We start from the raw sequence: 19493 nt of genomic DNA on the forward strand, positions 1-19493 counted from the left end.
ATAGACAACTTTCAGTCTGCTAGGGTATCAGCCCAAGACCCTAGGGGAACTTTTCCCTTAACAGTCATGAGTGATTGCAGATACATGTACATGAATAAGTCATGATGCAATGACAGATGAGATGAACAAGGAGAGCACATGCAAGGAGATTTGTTTGTGAATGGACGAACAGACAATGCATGCGAGGAAATTTTTTTGCAAAAAGATGATGCATGCGAGGAAATTTTTTCGCGAATAGATGATGCATGCAAGGACATTTTTTTGCGAATGGACGATGCATGCAAGGATATTTTTTCATGAATGGGCGAACATGCAAAGCATGTCAAAGTACAAGCGAGCGAGCAACATGCACATGCAACATCAAGCAAACACCAAGACCATCGAATATTCCTCACACCTTGCCATGTGGAGGAGAAGCTATGATACACCAAGAGCACATCCATCACTCAGCAACACTGCAGCTCGACATGGACACCAACAACACGAACATACCAACACTGTCATGTCGAGTTGTGTCATGAGTCATGTTGGCCACATCACTACTATGGACCATACTATTGTAAATCAATGTAATTTAATGTGGAATTCCAAGAGACCCACATGTAATATGAAGAGTCATGTAAAGTTGAAAGTCAAATAAGTCAAACAGTCATGAGGGAAGTTGAACAGTCACAAGGGTCAGTTTTACCCTTGGCTATAAATACCCCTCATTTGTACATGAAAAATACTTTTCACCTTAGCTCCTCCCACATAGCCTTGAGAGTATGTAGTATTTTCTTTTAGGAGTGAGAAGTGGCTCCAACGCCCCTCTTACAGGGTTAGTGATGTATGGTGTAACGATGTATCTTGGAACTTTTGGTTAATTCAGAAGCCTGATAACAGGCCAACACATTTTCACACATGTATTGTAATTTTTTGTAAGACTAATCTTGGAACACTTGTAATGCATGTTGCTTTAACCTATGTTAAAACAATTGAACTAATTTGGTTTCTCTAATACATATGTTTATGACAATGTGTTGTATAAGTCATTAATGTTGTCTTGCCTACGTGGGCTACCTCACTGGACATCAGACATAACCTTTCCCATAAACTTGCTATAATGATTGTCGCACTCGCACGGACTACTCTGTTGAGTGTTATAGGTGTTATCCTTCTTGTGTTGTGACTACCACATTCGTGTGGACTACTCCTATGGAAGTTGTGCATGTCCTGTTGCGTTGAGTGTCTCTGACAGAGTAGGGACTTTTCCCTTTCAACTGGAGACTCACTTCCACCCTCTCCCTCTATGGTGAAAGAACCTTGACACAAGTAACACTAGCACTCACCAGGCATGCGAACCTCAAAGACAAAGCAAACCAATCTCATGTGCTGACAAGCACGAGCTAAGGAAAACCTTTAAGACAAATGGCAACCGGGCCATCATACCGGATGGGACTCCTACACCAAACAGTGTGAGGTCTAGTTGGGACTTCATACTGGGGAGATCCCTTGAATGTTGGTGGGTCCAGCACCGTCAACATTTATGGCAATAGAAGGAGGGTCGCTAGTTGTTTATGGTTGAATGTCCTCTCACACCCACTCATCAATCATCTGGTCAAGGTTGTAATTCGCACTCCCTCTCACCTACGTGTGACTCTGAAGTTGGTTACTCCTGACCTCCCATATGTGAATGTGAAATTTCGTATCAGCACCTCCGCTCTGTCTGCCCCATCACATGTCAATTTGCGAAAGAAGTCAGACTGATCCCAGGAATACAACATCTTCCATACACATCAAGAAAGCCAAAAACCACTCCGACAGGAGATGTTTTATCATCAGTGGAAGAAGCAGTTCTTGTCACACTCGAAGGTCTAGCAGAAAATGTTGAGAATGGAGAGGAATCTCTAGTTTATTGACAGGGAGAATGAACAGCCTCGTGATATTGGGCTTAGATTCGGTACAGGAGGCGGAGGGGAAGGCAGTGAAGGAGGAAGAGGAAGAGATGAACCAACATACTCAGAGCTGGAACCGTCAGATTCTAAAGAAGAGGAGGAGGATGAAGAATAAGAATACATGGCTGACTAAAACTTGGAATGGATGACTCAGGGAATGTTAGGTCCCTATACTACTAGTGTAACCCCTTATTGTTATTAGTGCAACCCCCTTATTATATTGTTGTGCCCAAGTACCCATATTGTTATTATTGTGCCCCATAGAAGCCCACAATTGTTATTGTTGTGCCCTTACATTATTATTGTTATGTCAGCTCTAATTATATTATGATCCCTTAGACTCCTATATATAGAAAGGAGGTATTTTCATTTGTAGCATCCAAGAATTATTCCTTTATGTAATGTAAATGAGGTTTCCCCCTCGAAGAGGCTAATTTCTAAGGCGTTGGTCTTTCTTTTATATCTTTCTATGAGTTGGTTTCATAACAGGGAACTTTGGCTCTCCAGGGTTCTTTGCACATGATGCCAAAGAGGTCGAATAGAATGCTCACAAAGTTTGACCCTGACTGCACAGTGAACACAGAAGATCACTTGGACAACTTCTACCTATAGCTACAGACACTCGAGGTATGGTACGATGATGTTGCATGTAGATTATTTCCATGTACCTTGGACAATCACGCAACAGTGTGGTATCATAGCCTTCCTGTCAACTCCATCCATAACTGGGGTATGTTCAAACACATATTTCTTAAAAAAAATTCTGATGACAAGACCTCAGCCATGTTTCTCAAAGAGTTGGGAAGCCTGAAGATGGAGGGGAAAGAAAAGGTAAAAGATTTCAATCAGAGGTTTATGTGCATTTTGAATAAGTTTGCAGCGTACAGGAATCCTCATGACTCCATCACTGTTGACTACTACACATCTGCATTGCAAACCAACATTATGCAGTTCGTCAAGTGAGCTGCGAAACCAACACTGTTAGAAAACTGCGAAGAGGCAATCGTTGTAGAGAAGGACTTGCGCATGATTGGAGTCATCAAGAATGATGAACCAACAAAGGACTCCATAGATGCGAGCAGGAAGCCCTAGGATGTGGCAAGCAAGGGTAAAGACAAGGAAACATGTGACATTGAAACCCTTACTTGCCTTTTCAAGAACCTGACAACAGAAGTGTTTGAGCTTAAACAATGAACAACGGGCACATCCATGAGCAGCTGGCTGCCTAGACAAAGACAAGGAAGCATGTCATTAGGCAACAACCGCTTCCCGACAAAAAGTATGCAGAGCTCCAACCCAATGTTCCAGTTAGAATGGTGCACGAACAATGATTTTTGCTCATTTCATGAAGATAAGCACCCGGAAGGGTCTTGTTCGGACTGGAAACGAGTTGCAAACTCAGTATGCAACCACATGAAAAACATAAAGAGAAGTATTCAGGGATAGTCGGGAGACACAGATGATGATGAGGATGTTGCACCTAATGACGCCTCAAGTGTTGGGCAGGTGATTAACATGTATCAATGCTCACAAGCAGCGTAGAAGAAAAACACTGAGAAGCAGCCCCAAAAGCGAAATGATTGTTACAACCTCAGAAGTAAAGGGGCTCCCCTTACAGCTGGGGAAATGTAGCAAAAGCTCGAACTGTTGAGGAAGGTTGATCCACTAGTCGTCCAAAAGCAGAAAACACAAAGCAAGCAAGGGAAGACAGTGGTGGACAAGAGTACGTCCATGATCAACAAACTGCAGAATACTCCATTGGACAACATGAATATCAGTCTAACCTTGGACATCTCGTTGAGTCTATGTGCCCTTGATTACATTATTGTGGAAGATATGAAGAAGACTCGCGCAAATATCAATTTTTTCGAGTTAGCTAAGATTCAAGGATAGCGGGACATCCTACTGTGCCCACTAGGGCAAACATCTACAAACAACGTAGCCTCTACTAGCAAGGGAGCAAGCAGATCTCCCTAATCACTCATAATTGTGGTAAACACACTCTGGATGGAAGAAGCAAACTATGTTTTCCCTCCATTCTTGCTATCATTTGAAATCTTCAATTGTAGTGTTCACAATTATTTGGTTGATTCTAGCTCATCAGCCAATGTCATGGCACTCTCCATTGCTAAGAAGATCAATGTGTAATGGAGCAAGACATCCATAAAAATCATCCAACTCGATTGGACATGCGTACCAACCATTGGTGAACTTCATGATGTAATCATCCAACTATCTCATGACGGTCGAGTTCACCAGTGCATAAACATTGCTGCTGTGGACTTACCGAAAACATATGGCTTATTGCTTAGCAGAGACTGGTCTAGCAAGCTGAATGGATACTTTGCTATAGAATGGTCACACATGTGTATTTTGTACAAGGGAAAAATCAATCAAATCAAAGTGTTATCCGAGAGATACATGAGGCACAATGTCACTCCCATCAATGGAGAGAATAGATCGTTGGCCTTCGCAGAGCTCATGTTCAGCAACTGCCTCTTGGAAACAACGCTAGGGTGTTATATCACACAACCAACCCCGACCCCACCAAACACACATTTGGGTCTCCTTCCTTGCCCAACTGATGGAAATGAAACATGTACAATGCATTCTAACACTAGTAGCAGTAGTGCAAGCGCATCGAACGGTCCGTGTACAAACGAGTTGTGGACCATCTACTTCGACAGATCAAAGACACAGGATGGCTCTGGAGCTGGGTGTGTCTTGATTGACCCCAATAATAGGAAGCATTTGATTTCGAGCCTCTTGGAGTTTGAGTGCACAAACAACATTGTTGAATACGAAGCACTCATGTTGGGCTTGCAAAAATCCATTAGCCTCAACGTGGTTGCACTCAAAGTGGTAGGTGATTCTGAAATAGTGGTACGACAGGTACATAACACCATACATTTTTTATCACCTCATCTCAAAATTTACCAGCAAGAGGTATGGCGCCTAATCTCTAACTTCCAAGCATTTAATATCATTGTTTTACCAAGAACGCCTAATGCAGTTGTCAATGCTTTAGCAAACACAACTTCTAGAATGTCACTGCTTAGGGATAGATTTACAGTTGAAATTTTGTATAGAACTTCTATCCTGGATAACATAACTAATTTACGCATGTTTGACAATGATCAACAGATACTACATTTCATGGCCAACTTTGATATCTTTAAGGATGCAACGATTGACGAAGACGAGCATGAGAAGTCTCTGCAAGCTGAGGCTAGTAATAAGAAAGGCAACCTCATACCCAAGGGTTTGGTATCTTTGGAAAAGCTCTATGACTTGCAAGACCACTTTCAGGGGCCAAGGAACAATAAAACCCACAACTCTACCATGATGCACGAACTGATTAACTTGGGAACAAAACACGGTATGAAGTTTGTTAATATTGGTACGTGTTGCATGCAACAGGAGCAGCAAGCCTTTGTCCACTTGTTCAAACAGTACCAGGATGTGTTCACGTGGACGTACGACGATTTGAAAACTTACGACATGTGAATAATCCAACATATCATTCTGATCAAAGAAGAGATCAAGCCATACCAACAAAAGCTAAGGAAAGTACATCCGTTGCTTGAACTGCTCATACAGAAAGAGCTCACCAAGATGTTGGATGCACGGATCATATACAGAGTTCATCATTCTACATTTGTTTCAAACCTTGTTCCTATATGCAAGAAGTCTGGGGAAATCCACTTGTGTGTCGATTTCTGAAACTTTAACCGCACCTCGAACAAAGACAATTACCTCGTGCTGTCTATGGAGCACATATTGCAGATAGTATCTAGGGCACAAATGTTTTCCTTACTTGACAGGTTTTCAGGATATAATTAGGGCCTGGTAGCAGAACCTGATAGACTCAAAACTACCTTTCGTACAAAGTGGGCTATGTTCGCATACAAACGAATTTCATTTGGGCTTGTGAATGCGGGCACAACCTTTCAGTGCACCATGGACATCTCCTTCTGCGAAATCATCAGACAGAGCATAGTGGTGTACCTCAATGATGTGACTATGTTTTCAAGAAAACAAGAAGACCACATATGCCATCTGAAGAAATTTTTTGAGCGATGCCGGAAATATGGGATTTCCTTAAATCCAAAAAAGATCATATTTGCAGTGTCTGAGGGGAACCTCCTTGGGAACATCATTGCTAAAAGTGGGATCAATGTTGATCCGGACTGGGTTTAGACTATTACATAGACCCCTCACCTAGCCAACAATAAAGCAATGCAGTCCTTCTTGGGAAAGATAAACTTCCTCCGGAAGTTCATCTCGAACTATGCGCAGATTGTAAAACCAATGCAAGACATGATCAAGAAGGATGCAGTCTACAGTTGGGGTAAGAGGGAAAAGTATGCATTCACCCGTATCAAGCAGCCTATTGTAGAATTTCCTTCACTCTATAACCCATATTTCAACAAAGATTTCTTGTTATACACCTTCACCTCCGGCAACTCTCTTGCTGCAGTACTCACTCAGAAGGATGAGTTGAACAACAAATGTCCCATCTCCTTCATGAGCACAAGCATGCAGGGACCCAAACTCAACTACCCCGCCTTTGACAAACAAGATTATGCAGTATACAAGACGGTGAAACACTTCAGGCCCTACTTGCTGAAGAACCATTGCATAGTCTATGTGCCTCACCCAACAGTCTGCTCACTGCTCATACAACAAGAGCTGGGTGAGTGACGTGTGAAATGGATGATAGGCTTGCAAGAGTATGATCTTAACATCAAGCCAGTTCACACACTTTCAAGGGTCATGGACTTTGCAGACTCGTAGCTGAGGCAGTACACACACAGGAGGAAGAAGAAGAGCTCGCCAGTTGGGAGCAGGAAATCGAGATGTATAATGTAGTGTGAGCACCATCCAATGCATGTGAAAACTATTGGTACGAAGATGTGCACTAGTACCTTGAGCATGGCACCGTACCCTCTCAACTCTCCATGAGATAGAAGAGGGCACTGTGCCTCAAATTTTTAGCATATCAGTTGTGCACAGAGTGCTTTACAGAAAGCACAGTAACGGAATATTGCTCAGGTGCCTGGAGGCACATGAATCAGAGAATCTATTGCAAGTCTGCATGACATACTAGTCAGGGGTCACTTTGCAATAAATACCACTGCACACAAAGTTATGCGAGTTGGTTTCTACTGGACCACATTGTTCAAGGATGCACACACCTATGCCTGCAAGTGCACGGTCTATCAGCGATGCACCAACAAAACACGTAGGTCAGCAGCCCCAGTGCACCTTGTTTTAGTGACTGAATTGTTCCAACATTGGGGCCTCGACGTCATCGGGGAAATTTTCCCACATCCATAAAAACAACACTGTTACATTTTGATAGCAACTGATTACTTCACGCGGTGGATAGAAGTAGTTCCGCTCAAGCAAGTGAACGACCAGGAGGTCACCAGCTCTCTCCAACAAAATATCATCTCACACTTTGGCATTCCAGTATCACTTGTGTTTGGAAATGGAACTTAATTTTCATCTTTGAATCTTTATGATTTTTCATTGCAATACGGTAGTGTTGAAACATTCATCTAACTACTACCCGCAGGGAAATGGTCTCACAAAATCCACGAATAAAAACCTTATCTGAATAATCAAAAGGACCATTTACTCTGAGCAACGTAATTGGAACTCTACCTTGACAAATGCCTTATGGGATGACCATGTAACACCTAAACCCTCTCTGAATACCTCAACATACTTCCTGGTCTATGGGAAAGAAGTCATCCTACCACCCAAAATCTACTTGCCTGTGACTCAGTTGTCTCAAGAATCCCAAGGAAAGCCTTGTCTGCTAGTTCAGTGTAGGATGGATACACTTCACAAGCTACAAGAAGAAAGGATGAAAGTAAAAGAAAAGTTTACACTCCACCAGAACCGTATCAAGAGATGGTTCGACAAGAAGTCTATAGGGAAAGCTAACTTCGATGTTGGTGACTTAGTCTTGAAATGGGATAAGCCCCATGAAGACAAAGGCAAGCATACGAAGTTCTAGTTCCTATGGATTTGTCCATACACAGTCCATGAGAATATTGGCCCTTACACGTACCATCTACAATCACTTGATGGGAGGATTGACAATCTTCCTGTCAACAACCAAGATCTCAAAGATTATTTTCAGTAGGTCGGTCGCGGCCCACACCATGTACATAGCCTGTTTACTTCTTGTTGTCTTGATTTTTCGCATTTTCTTACTATTTTTGTTTCATTTCATTTTTCTTGTTTAGTATCCTGCTATTTTTGGTTTGGTAAATAAGTGTTTCCCTTGACTGAGTTCTGGTTTTTGAATGAGTATGTGGCTGAGATCTAAAGAGTCTTGTGACACTGCAACTCTTGGCCAGTCCTGTGTCCGTCTTCTCTGTGCTTGGTTGTAACCTTCAGCCAATGAAGTCTTGATAGAAAATATGAGCTATCTGCAAGGGAAGCTTTGGTCTAACCATGAACCTATGTCCACACTAGGAAACCCCATGCCTGTACTCAGCCTTCTCCTCTATGTGATCAAGCTCATCCAACTAGTAGAAATGGAGAAGGGGAAAATCTAAACGAGCAAACCTATGTCAGAGGTCTTACATGATTCTCTGAAGGAACAACCTCTTCTGCTCTCAATAAGTCAGGATCCATCTTCTGCCCCAAAAATAAATAAGTCCCTATGCACAGTCCTCTTAAAAAAATACAAAGGCAAAAGAAGAGAAAGGCTTCATGCACAGAGAGGTGAAGCATGCAACTCCACTGGGGTACTGACTAGGCTTGCTAGTAGTGGAGAAATGAGTGTGTTCCTATGTGACTCCACTAGGGTATTTTCTAGACATGCTGGCAATGGAGAAACACCAAAGATGAAAACTTATACTCTAAAATTTTTTAACTCGCGAGCCAAACTACCCTTCCCAATTTTGAAACACTATGATCAAGCTGAAACTTTTTGTTGTGTTTGACTGAGTTGGTGAAAGGTGAACCATGTCTCTCTGTGGGGTAAGTGGGGAAGCCGAAGTAACCCGAACATCGATTCAATACTCCCTGAATGACCAAGGCCCTATGTTGTCAATGGACCAAAATAGAGAAGCTCGAGTTCAACCAGTGTGTTGCCAAGTGTTGTAGCGGCTACAACACCCTCCAAAATTTTGGCTTGCATTGAATTTGGGAGCCTTCCTTGGGTTTTTCCTTGATTTTTACAAACACCCGGGCTTATCACGTCACCTTGTGTTGAGTCCTTTTACCCTCCTCACTTGACCATTCAAGGAACATCTTTTTGCATGTTGGTCACAATGTTATGCTTGTAGTCATGCTCTAGCCACGCACAAGGTCCCGCTTCATGTGTACATGATGTATTAACTATGTAAACATATTTCATACTCACGCATGAAGTTGTATGGACTGTCGCACAAGTGTCATCGAGGTCGTTCAAGGATCTATCTCAAGTGTCACGCTTGTCGCTCGCACTGTCAGTTAGTCACACTGAGTGTATGTTGTCTTTATGGTTTGAGGCGTCTTGTCGTCAAGTCATGTTGAGTGTGTGTTCATAAGGTCATGCATGTATTGTTGAGTTCCAAAAATGCCTCCTTTTCAAGCAATTTCTTCATCCTTCTTCCTTTGTTTTCCCATGCCAATGCATCCTAAACCATCAAAAGCCATTGCATGTTGTTTCCAAGAGTGCATTTTAGTGATTTTCAAATTATATTATTATGTGTGTTATTTGGATAGGGTTTTTTTTTTCAGCTACAGAACGTAGCCACATTCCGCAGCTAAACAACCATTCCGCAGCCATCTCCATACTTTTGCAGGTTACAGGTGTTGATAGAAGAAACAAGCCACATGGGTAGATGGGAAAATGTCAGTACATGGATGGTGTCCTATCCATTTGATCAAATTCAAGGAGAAAGACGCCAGTCAAAGGGGAGTCAACGGAGAATTCCTACAGTAACTAGAACTATGCTTTTGCACGTAAATGAATCTGAAGCATGTTCCTAAAGTTGAGGATGTCATTTTCCACCTGCATAACCAAATCCAACAACCACTATTCAGAGATTTATTGTTCAAGCCAACTGAAGACTAAATTCCTGGACGCACTACCTATTCACGTGTCTGCTGTAGAAGGCTTTTCTCTTAAAGACAATGGTGAATTTTTCTTATAAAACTCAGCATTTGGAATGTAGAACTATTTAATGTTTTCGATGATGAAGTAGTGTAATTTCCATTTGTAAGCACGAGACATTCAATACTATGTTTTCAATATAAAAACTCTATTTTTTCCCATATGGATACCTGAGCGTGTGAAGTGATTTTTCATTGGTAGCCCTAGACCATGTATAGGGCCCCTGCATGGTCAAGGTTACTTTTCATTGATACCTGAGCGTGTGAAGTGATTTTGCATTGCTAGCCCTAGACCGTGTAGAGGGCCCTTGCGTGGTCAAGGTTACTTTTCATTTCTGTACATTTCCATTTGTTATTTTCTTTCATTAAGTTGTACATTTATTGTGTTTTTATTTATGGCCATAATCATTTCTGTCACTGTGTTCATTGCAGCTTTTGTCACTTGTTTCTACTAACTCAGATAGGTGCATTCTAGTTTAGAAGTAGTTCTTTAGTTTCCCCTATGCTCTAGCTTCTTAACTGTAGTTTTTAAATTGTGTCAAGTAGCATCATTTCTTCTGCTATTCCTTAGTTTTTAAGTTTTTGAATTTAAGTTGTTTCATGCCTTTGCTTATTAGATAGTCACTCATTACATAAATGAATGTTTCCACAGCCTTTCGTTGATGGTTTATCCTCAAACTAAATGGTGAAATATGGAATTTATGGATGAGATTTCTTGTTGTTCAATACCTTTTCCTTCTTAGTGTAGTCACTCATGTTATAAGAAAATATTTCCAGAGCCTTTCGTTAATGATTGATCTGCAAACTAAATGGCGAAGTGTTGTGTTTATAAATGAGATTACTTGTTGTTCATTAATTTAGAGTTAGATAGCTTGATGCCATTTTCTTGTCAGTTTAAGCAACTCATTATTTAAAGAGATATTTCCAAAAGCCCTTTGTTTATGGTTGAACCTAAGACTAAGTGGTTAAATGCCTTACTAATGACTGATTTTTTCCTTGCACTTTTAATATTTACTTCTTTTAGAATGGTGAAGAATGGAATCTCTCAAATGTTTCTATCATAAGGAGTTAATTTCTCCCTAAATTATATAGCAGAGTGGTAACAGTGCTTCATCTAGTTTTGCTTTGACAAATAGTATAGTTGCAGTTTCAGTTTTGTTTCTTTCCTTTAGTTTAAATGCAATAGTTCATTAGACTTTAATTTTGGAAGTAGAATAGACAGCAGAAGTAGTTTTGTTTTCAGTATTTCATTCTTAGTTTGTTGTAGATAGCTGCAATTCCATTTTCTCATTCAAGTTTTGATTTTGTAGATAGCAGTTTTAAGAGTCTTTTAATTTCATATTTTGGAAACCCTTACAATAGCAAGAAGATAAGCTTTGTCTTCACTTTCTTGTTTTGAAAACTCCACTTCAAAACATGGCCTAAAAAGCACTTTTAGACTCTCACTTCATTCTTCTAGGTTTTTATCATCAGTAGATTAAAATTTCAGTTACATTGTAGAACTTTAGGAGTCAAAAGAACAAAACCCCAAAACAACATAAACTTGAAAATAGTGAGGTAAGAAAGGGTTATTTAGCACATATAATGCACTACACTTCATTAGTTTATGACACCCAGATTGATAATTTATGTAGCAATTTAGGACACTAAATTGACTAAACATGTATGAAGTCAGTTATTCACACACTTGGTCATTTTGTTGAAGCTCTTTCGATCTGACCATCCTCTAACATTCGGACATCCGTTGAGTTGCATTGCATAGTTTCAGCTCTCAGTGATTATGTACAGCTGCCCAGAATTGCGCAGAGCTTGAGGCTACCTCCCAGGTAGTCTGCACTGTGCAATCCTGGAATTGACTCAATCGACTGTCACCCAGAACAATGCAGAATTTTCTCAGCAAGCCATTTCAATCTGTGCTTCCTGCCAGTAAATCAAACAAGCCTCTAACTGGTCACCTGGAGAGTTTGACTAGGAAGTGACCCTGGGACTCACTCCCCTCAAAAATTGCGCAAAAGATATCAAGCATGCCCACTCCACTGGCTAAAGAAACTACACAAACATGCTAGAGAGACACTCAGTGTTCGTCACGGTCTCCCTCAAAAAATTGCACAGTTTTTCCAGCTGATCACCCAGTCAGTCGGCCTGCTACTCACCCGGAAAACAATGAAGTTTTCATGAGCAGTCTCCCATCTGCCCAGCATCCTGCTTAGCTTAGAAACTATGATGGGACATTCAACAGGCCGGCCTCCCAGAAATTGCGTAGTTTTTTCCAGTAGCACTCCCGCAGCCTGCTGCTAGTTCCCTAAAAAAATGCGCATTTTTTCCTGGCAAGCCTCCTACAGCCCGCTACCAACTCCCTAGAGGAATTGCGCATTTTTTGCTGCCAAGCCCCTCTACTACCTGCATTGCTTCCCTCAAAAAATTGTGCATATCTGCTTGCAAGTGGAGCCTGATCTTGCGGACAGTGACTGCTAATCCGCATTATCCATCTCAACCTCCCAGTGACTTCTGCAGAATTTTCATCGGCAGTTCCCGGAGCCTACATCCCAGCTTGAAATCTACCTTTGCACAGTTTCATAGCCTTTTCCTCTCTCCCGATCACCTGCATCTGAAAGAGAATGACAATGCATCATGGTAGACTAGGAGGTTTATGGATTTTACGTTGTCTTGTCATGAGTGATTTCAGATACAGGTACATGAATAAGTCATGACACAGCAACAGATGGGATGAAAAAGGAGAGCACATGTAAGGATATTTGTTCGCGAATGAACGAATGAAAAATACATGCGAGGACATTTTTTCGCGAACATGAAAAGCATGCCAAAGTACAAGCGAGTGAGAAGCGTGCACTTGCAACATCAAGTGAACACCACAACCATCGAAGATTCCATAGTCCTTGCCATGCGAAGGTGAAGATATGATACACCAAGAGCACACCCATCACTCAGCGGCACTGCAGCTCGACATGGACACCAGTAGCATGAACATACTAGCACTCTAGTGTCGAGTCGTGTCATGAGGCATGTTGGCCACATCACTACTATGCGAGATACTGTTGTAAATCAATGTAATGTAACATGGAAGTCCAAGAGACCCACATGTAATATGAAGAATCATGTAAAGTTGAAGAGTCAAATAAGTCAAACAGTCATGAGGGAAGTTGAATAGTCACAAGTGCCAGTTTTACCCTTGGCTATAAATACCCCTCATTTGTACATGCAAAATACTTTTCACCATGGCTCCTCCCACAGAGCCTTGAGAGTCTATAGTCTTTTATTTGAGGAGCAAGCAGTGGCTCCAACGCCCCTCTTACAAGGTTAGTGATGTATGGTGTAACGATTTGTCTTGGAACTTTCGCTTAATTCAGAATCCTGATATAGGCCAACACGTTTTCACACATGTATTGTAATTGTTTATAAGACTAATCTTAGAACACTTGTAATGCATGTTGCTTTAACCCGTGTTAAAACAATTAAACTACTTCAGTTTCGCTAATACATTTGTTTATGAAAATATGTTGTATAAGTTGTTAATGTTGTCTTTCCCGTGTGGGCTACCTCACCGAACATCAGACAAAACCTTTCCCATAAACTTTCTATCATGATCATCGCACTTGCGTGGACTACTCCATTGAGTGTTGTACATGTTATCCCTTGTTGTGTTGTGACTGTCGCATCGGGTGCACTAATCCTCCAGAAGTTGTGCATGTCCTGTTGTATTGTGTGTCTCTGACAGAGTAGGTACTTTTCCCTTTCAACTGGAGACTCACTTCCACCCTCTCCCTCTGTGGTGAAAGAACCTTGACACAAGTAACACTAGCACTCACCAGGCACGCGAACCTCGAAGAAAAAGCAGACCACTCTCATGTGTTGACAAGCACGAGCTAAGGAAAACCTTTAAGACAAATGGCAACCGGGTCGTCATACCATATGGGACTCCTACACCAAACGGTGTGAGGTCTAGTTTGGACTTCATATCGGGAGATCCCCTGAATGTTGGCAGGTCCAACACCGTTAACACCTACCAATTTTGAATAAATCATTAGTACAATCACAAAATTGGTATCTAAAGAAGCCAATGAAGATTTAACTAAGACAATGGAAGAAGAAAAATTGCAGTGGGTGATTGGAGCCTAATCCAGACAAAGTGTCATTGCTGGATGGATTTACCATAGCTTTCTATCGTTCTTACTAGGATCTCATCAAAAAATATATCCTTAATATGATTCAATTGGCTCAGCAGAAGCACAAAATAGGAGGTAAAACCAACTCAACCTTCTTAGCTTTAATTTCCAAAGAAAGTAGGCCAACAACTTTCAATAGATTTCGACTCATTTCTTTTTGCAATTATTCATACAAAATTCTAACAAGATATATAGCAAATTGGCTCAAAATTCTGTTGCCTCATCTAATGTCTGAAAATCATGGTTTCATCCAGAAAATATAGATTGTTGACAATATTCTCCTAGTACGGGAAGCTATCTGTTCTAGCCTCTCCCAAGAAGAACAAGGATTCATTCTCAATCTGAACATGGTGAGTTCCTTCGATAGAGTAAGGCACTCATTCCTTTATGTTTTTTTAGAAAAAATTGGTTTCACTAATGATTTTTTTGATCTTATCAAAGGTTGCATCCATAAGCCTTAGATAACCCCCCTTGTAAACAGAAGGCCAAGGCAAATCTTTTAGAGCACTTGAGGATTAAGCCAAGGGTTCCCCCTATCACCCTTCCTTTACATCATTATGGCAGAAGCGCTCAATGAGAGACATTAGCATGATAGAAAAAATGGGTTGATTATAGGAATACACTATCGCAGAGGATTCAAAATCATAAATGATATGCTATTAATAGGTGGAGCTTATATCATTATGGATAGAAGGTTCAACTACACTCTGGATTAGTTCCTAGAATCATTGGGAGGTGTACTCAACAAGATAAAGAGAAATATATATCACTGGAATATATCTCCAATAATCCTTAGGTGCATCTCACAAATCTTCCAGATCCCCTAAAAATCGGAATGGACTCATTTCAAATATTTAGGAATGCCAAATTTTAAGAAAAATGTGAAGGTAAAGGTCTAGTCAGAGACCATAGATAAAATGAAGAGGAAACTCCAACAATGCGGAACACAATGGTTAAACTTGGATGGAAAGGTCATTTTAATCAAATCCATCTAGTCATCTCTCCCCATATATTAGTATGCAATTTTGCAAGCACCAGCTATAACTCAAAAACAAAGTAATATTATCTTAAGAAAAAATTTTGTAGCAGGGAGGCAGGATAGATTCCAAAAAATTTCATCTCCTTAGTTGGAAAAAGGTATTATCCCCATATGAAAAATGGGGTATAGCCATAAAGAAAATTGATCTCATGAACTTAGCTTTGGGAGAAAAAATAGTATGGAGATTCATCACCGAAAATCTTGCTTGGTGGAAGAAAGTCATTGAGGGGAAAATCTGAACAATTGTTGTCAGCAAATCCTCCAAACTCAAATCCCAATCAGGCCTTATTTTCCAATTTGAAAATTGTGTAAAAATCCCTTCCCTTCATCCAACTTCATACACCTAGAATTTATAGAGGTGAGCATGAAATCAACTTTTGGTAAGACAATATATTGATAAACCCAAATTATTCTCTATCCTGGAAATGCAGCACCTCAAGAGCTAGTGTGAAAGAAAAAACATTACCAGGTTGGCACAAATCTTAGCATGGGATGAAAACAATTAATACTGGAAGGAATGGAAACCCCCGCTTATTCCACTTGATCTCTTACATCAATGGAGTCTTCTTATCAAGCATTTAAAATGTGTAACACCTCTTCAACTCAAGAAAAAAGACAACTTCAAATGGAACTTGGCTATGAAAGATTAATCAGTCAAAAGTGGTTATAATGCACTTCAAGGAGATCAAGAACAACAACCCATTTTTCCTTATTAAAAGGTTGTTTGTAGAGTAGAAATTCTGCCAAGGTCAAGCTTTTTATATGGACCGTCCTAAGGGGGTGAATTCTAACAACTTGAAATCTTAGAAAATGAAAAATATAGGGCCCTTCAAGATGCAACTTCTACATGAGCATTGAGGAAACAATCCATCACATGTTCCTCTCTTGTCCCCATTCTCAAAAGTGATGGACGACTTTGGTCCATCCCCTCGCTCTGAATCTAAATTTTGAAGTGAATATCACTGAATTATTTACACAGTGGAACTCAAGTTATCCTTACTCCCTTAACAAGGATTTTCTTTTTGAAGAGATTATGGCTAAGCCTTCTAGCTTTTCCTTACTGATAGCTCTAGTTAGCAAGAGATAAAAGCACATTTCATTACAAAAATCCAAAGAAAACAAAGATCCTAGCCAAGGTGTTGGGTCTCACAATTGAAACCATTATTTCAAAAGGCAACAACAAATTTGATCAACAGAGCTTGCAAGTGGAAGAATCAATATGGTTTCAATTTGTTCTATATAAAATTTTCCATATCGCAAATAATCCCTCTAGATGTATTCCCATTATCCTTAACTAGAAAATTAGATTGAACTTCATGGCTCTTAAGAATTGGTTAGAAGAACAAAATCGAGCCTATCTCTTCTTTGATGGCACATTGAAGAATAATCCAACTAAATTAGGGGCAGGGGGAGTCATAATTGATGTTTAAGGGAAATAAAAGGCACACTATGAATGGGGTGTTGACTATGAATCAAATAACAAAGCATAAGTGTATAGTCTTATTTTGGGAATTAACTATGTGTGATATTCGCATTTAGAATCCAATTATGATATGGGAATTTGCACTGTTCATTCAACATTTTGTCAAAGACTCTCAGCCCAAAAAGGCAGTTATTTGTCAAATCCTAGCTCATGTTTGACAACACTTAGCACACATGGGCAATTTTTCTTTCTTCCATGTAGTAAGATAAAACAATGCAGCAGCAAACCACAATGCAAATCAAGCTTTCCATCGATCTCAAGGAGAGGCCCAAATAAATAATGACCTTAGGTATATTAAAATCCCCTGATCATGCATTTTGATCACATTTTCCTTGTGAAAACAATCCCGGCCTCCTCTGAACCTGAGACACACTCTCACATCAATGCTGACACCCATAAAAAATCTAATAATACAAGAGTCCTTCAGTGTCAAATCACATCCCTTTGTTGCAGATATGAGCCTCCTCACACAATGATTCACTTATAAGACAATCCCTTTTGTATCATCTTCCTTGATATGATGTAGAGATCTCAATCTCTTGGATATCATGTTTCCCAATGAAATTTTCCATTTAAACTCATCCGCACAATCATACCTCACATCCAATTTCCCAAGTGATCTCTCATTCTTCTTACTCCTCTACTACCTTACACTCCTTTATCCCCCCTGATAGTATCATCAAGGCATCCAATACCACTTGCCCCCATTGTGCCTCCCTCAAAGATGAGTTGGAAGAAGTTAAGGAGTTACAAAAAAAATGGAATGAAAAATTTCAAACAAAAATTACGTATTTTCGTGTTGGAGGAATCTCACTCAGAGAGGTGATAAAAAACAAACCAGCGATGCCTCCACATTGAGAAGGCTTTATATGCCTTGCTCGAAGTCATTTATGCACTTCACAGTCATATTTCATGGTTGGAACAATGCATCGTGATTAAGGAAAGGAGGGTGTAACAATCCTGGTCAAAATTCCATGTAAATAAAGTTAATAAACCAAAATTAATGACCAAGGTCATGGGAAACATATTCCACTCTGAATGTTCGGAAAAAAATCCTAGTATGGGTGTTCATTTGGTTTATTATGGCTAAGGAAATTAGCAAAGGAAATGGGAAAGGATTTGGAAAGGAAAAGTGGCATTTATTGGCATTTTATTTATGAAAATAATGGAAACTAGGAGAAAAGGAAGGTGAAAGGTCACAGGTTGCATGTGAGCAGGAAAATGAAGGAAAATAATGGAAAATTAAGAAATTAGAGGCCTCATTGATAAAAAGGCTTCTAAGGATCAATTGGTAGCTTTTGTTTGTGTAAGCTTTTGACAGTTTAGTTTTGGATCTCTCTCTCTCTATTCTCTCTCTCTCTCTCAAACTCTTGGACACTTAGATTTTTCTTGGACCACTTCAGCATTGGATCATGAAAAGAAAAGAAGGAAAAGAGAAAGAAAATATCAAGTAAGGAAGAGCATGATCAAGCAACTACAATGGGATTACTTGTAGGTATCAATTTGCATGTATGGTTTCCTTGCTAGTTTTGGCATGCATGGTTATTCATGTGTGTTCTTGGTTCTCTTTGTTAAGAAATTTACCATAGAGAGATAAATTATTACTGAGATTTCCTGAGAGGAATAATAAAATAACTAGAAACAATACAAATAAACACATAAACACACATTTTTATCCGGGAAAACCCCAAATCCGGGGAAAAACCCAAACCCAATGAAATTTCATTAGCATTGGCCAAAATTCTGGCCAATCCAGCCAAGTGAGCCTTCACTGCTCACCTCCAAGCCTTGCCTTACAATGAAGTATTCCCAGCCTTTTATGGGCTCCATTACATGTAATACCATGGGTACATTATACCATGTGCCCAAACCATTGTTGTTTAACCAGGTCAACCTTGACTTAAACCCCGAGACAATTTTACCTAACAATTCCCCCCTTAAACTTGGCTTGGGGTTCCTTGACTAACTCCAGCCACACATGCTAAGTGAGACAACCCCGCTCACTCTAGCCCTTACCCCCCTCAATGTTTTGACCTAGGGTATTGTTAACCTGACATCCCCCTATCACCTAGGTCTAACCCAGACTTTGTCGGTAATTACCCAGGGGTATGCATGCCTTACCAAGTCTTACAACAGTATGCCCATTTACATGCAATGAAATTTGACTCCATTATAATAATATTTTTTTGTTTACCCTTGTTGTTGTCTTTGTACATATGACATCAATGTCCATATAAAAATAACCCATCTATTGGATTACATGGGTCACCAACAACTGTAACCGTCAGTTATGTAGGTGTTCTTTTTAGGTACATGGTTCATCAATTAATTAATCCTCCTCATCCACTGAATCTCTCATGATCCAATAGTGTATAGCTTTGCTTCACAATCTATGGATTTTGATCCATATCTGCAAGAAAAACTTAATTATCTCTCTATCTACCAGGCCAATACAAACCCTTGGCAACAAAAAATGTCCTTCTGAAGCCAACTTAGCTCTGATACCAATTGTTAAGAAATTTACTACGAAGAGATAAATTATTACTGAGATTTTCCGAGAGGAATAATAAAATAACTAGCAACAATACACATAAACACACATTTATATCCGAGAAAACCCCAAATCTGGGGAAAAACCAACCCAATAAAATTTCATTAGCATTGGCCAAAATCCTGGCCAATCCAGCCAAGTGGGCCTTCACCACTCACCTCCAGGCCTTGCCTTACAATGA

This window comes from Pinus tabuliformis, chromosome X, assembly GCF_031772625.1.
Source record: "Pinus tabuliformis cultivar Carrire ecotype Pingquan chromosome X, CPIR1, whole genome shotgun sequence".
In the NCBI taxonomy this organism is placed as follows: Eukaryota; Viridiplantae; Streptophyta; class Pinopsida; order Pinales; family Pinaceae; genus Pinus; species Pinus tabuliformis.